Here is a 3,374-nt window from a genome sequence, read left to right as displayed (position 1 = left end):
TTTGGGGGAGAAGGCAGCACGTTAGAATACAGGCAACAGACAGAGGTACGGTTACTAGAGCTTCTGGGGACCACACGGAGAGGGGTGTCTTTCAGAGAAATCACAGGAGAAGGGAGAAACTTGCTGCGTAGACCCTTCAGTACTGGGTACCTGGGTGCAGCAGCGCCTGAACAGCGGGAATGAGCACGCAGGAACTTGGTCTTTATTTCTCCCGTGCTTAATTCCACCATTATCGTTACCATTGCACGTCGTCCCCGGTGTGTCCTCACTCAATTAATTAGAAAAAAAAAAAAAAGAACTGTACCAGAGGCCTTTGACAAGCTGAGCGCATCTCGATCTTGGCGTTAGGCACAATGCTTCGCCCACGGTACTTGTCCGGGCTGGGGCTGGCGCGGCCCGGCTGCCCCGGCAGAGCCTCCTACCTCCACCCCATTATTTCTACTGCGACACGAGTCAGGCCCCGCAGTACGACACAGTGGCCTGCGGGTCCAAGGCAGGAGGCTGGATAGTGTCCCGGTTCAGGGCGATTCTCCCGACACCTCGGGGAGCGGGAAAGCTTCCTGGCTTCACATGGACAGATCTACGGCCGGGACTCGGCCGAACTTGCCAAGACCCTCTGAGGAATGTAAATATTTCTGTCTTTCCTATGAGAAAACAAAACAAAAACTTGCCCGGGGTAAGTTCCGGTGCGAGAGGTTGAAAATCAAGTCCTGTCGCTCCCAGCAACCATATCCCCTTGATAAGGGACATCGGCGAGCCCTGATGGTAAAAGGAGGGGGGAACTTCATTGCTAAAGGTCACATTTCTAGTAGCAAAGTACTGTTAATATTTTAATTACGTTAAAAAAATAACTCGGTTAAAGGGTACAGTTTGTTAGAATAATGCGAGTGCATTTCAAAGAAATCAAATACCCAGAGTTAATCAATATTCAGGCACTCGAGGCTACAAAGCTAGGTGGAAACAAAGCCTTTTTCACCAGAGAAGCAGTAATGTGCGGCACCTGAAGTAAGTCACTGCTGGGGAGCTCTGTCAGACACTACTAATTAACCTACTTTTCAACTGAGTTGATGTCAACTTTTTATAAGCGAGGAGAGAGACGCGCTTTTCCTCGGATTTCATTCTCGCCCACCACGGTCTTTCCCCGCGCCGATAGCCCGCGGGGCGCTCCCGGCTCCTCCGCCGCGGATCTGCCGCTCAGCGAAGCTCCGGGCAGTCCCGGCGGGGCGGTACTCCCGCCCGCCGGCCCCAGCAATGAGACCTCCGTTCGGCAAGACTTTGTACTTCTAGTAGTTTGGGGAGCGTGCTAGCGCAGCACCAATTGTAGAGACGACTTTCCGCCCCCCCCCCCTTTTTTTTTTCCTCCCTTTCCTTCCCACGAGCGACCCTCTGCCTCCTTAAAGTTACAGAGCAGTGACTGTGCCGGGGGCAGCTCTTCTTCAGCCTTCTGACTTTTAGCAAAGTGGCTGTTCTCCACATGGGAAAGCAGCATTCTAGTGGGATGCAACACTAGTATGAGATGTAGTGTTGTTTGATTTACTTTAAGAAACTTCTCAGAGCAGGAAGACAGGGTGAAACTGTCCTCTATACAACAAAGAACCTTTCAGGGATTTAATTAGAAATAATGAAAATCTCCTAAATATTGCCACCTCCCAAAAAAAGAAAAAAAAAACCCCAACAAACCCAAACAAACCTCTTACATATACAGAAACAACCCAACCCCAACCAACAAACCACCTAGTCTTTCTCTCTACTACATTATTCCTAAAGCAGCAACAAAGAAAACAAAGCTGTACCTCACACCCTCTGAATTTATGTAGCCCTTTAATCAGGTACAGCCTGGTGCCAGTTTATACCACCTATGGGTCTGGCCTATGGCTCTATATATGAGAGCACCACTCTTCTTTTTTGAGTGTCCCTTCTAAGGAAGAGAGAAAGGCTAGGAGGTAACCAACTGGTAATGTAGTTCAGACCTGGGCTATAAATAAAGGAAAATTAGGAAATGGTAAGAAATCTGCAAGTTTGATCATAGTTCTAGGGCATGATTTGTGAGGAAAGATAGCACAAAAAATATGTAGTATAAAGAGAATGAAACTTAGAAGAACTTCTGAGTGTACAAGAAGTTATTGGTAAGGAAAATGATTGAACCTTTCATTTCTCTACAGTGGACAGCTGAAGAGAAATGGCAGTAAAAGGTTTGGGGCAAAGATTGATCAAGGTTGCCAGCTACAAGCGGAGCTGAGTACTGGAACTGACCTAGGGAGCTTTTGGAGTGTCTATCCATGGTGGAGATGCCAGAAGCCTTTAACAGGTATGATGTCAGAATGGGGATCTTGCCTTGAGGGAGAAGATTCATTTTTCAGCCTCTCTAGCTATATCCCATGTATTTTAAGTAAGAGAAGTCTCATGTTGGGCACTAAATAAAAAATAAACTCACAGAACTCAATCTTGTAGCATCAGTATACACAAAGATAAGAAGTTCAGACTGTGCTCTCAGTTACTCTGATATTGCTCCCAGCAATTGAGACTGGTTTGGAGGATAATAAAGGCAGACTTTAAGAGCAGCAGGAGTATTTTACATATTTAGTTACTTAAGGACAAGCCAAGTGAAGGGATAAACTTGGCCAAGGGGGAAGACTGTGTACTACAATTCCAACTCCTAGTTGGAATTGTGAGGTCTCCAATTTACGTGTGTGCCACTGAGATTGTTTTGGACTGTGCCCTGAGTTTCAGGGACATTCCTAACTGAAGAACCCCTTTTCACTGTGGATGTGACCACTTTCCCAGAACAAGTAAGGACCTAACTTTTGGAATCGGCATGAATGTTGATAGCAGCTCTGAATGTTGCTGTGAGCGTTTCAGTTTGAAATGTCCAAACCTCTTCTACTGACCAGACCGCACGTACAAATGCCGAAAATTTAACTGATTTTACACATGCATGTCTCTGAAATCAAACAAATAGCATTTGCTTAACTGAGAGCTCAGGATAGGTTGTTACTTTGGACCTTGGGTTCTCAATGTATTGCATGAAGTGTGCAAGGGGTGGTGAGAAATATGAGAATATTCCTAATGGAAAGCAGAATACAGTTCTGCAGTGCTGTTCCCCAGAATTTAGTTATCATCCAAGTGTTTCCCATGAACAAAAACATTCCATATATATCCACCTGGTAGGACTGGGTACAGCTTTAGAGCATAAAATGATTTTTTTTTTTCCTCATATAAACTTGAAAAAAAGAATCCTTTCTACTGGGAAACAAGCTGTTTGGTGAAGAACTCCTACTCTTTTCCTCTGCTTTGATTTAAGCTGCTTCCCCCCCCCCATTTACTAACTTACTTATGGAAGTGATTTGCGAACATATTGTATCTTTTAAAGTATG

Source organism: Melanerpes formicivorus, unplaced genomic scaffold (genome assembly GCF_026170545.1).
Source record: "Melanerpes formicivorus ecotype bairdi unplaced genomic scaffold, bMelFor1.0.p_v2 SCAF_12, whole genome shotgun sequence".
NCBI classification, from domain to species: Eukaryota; Metazoa; Chordata; class Aves; order Piciformes; family Picidae; genus Melanerpes; species Melanerpes formicivorus.
This window is presented reverse-complemented; position numbering follows the sequence as displayed.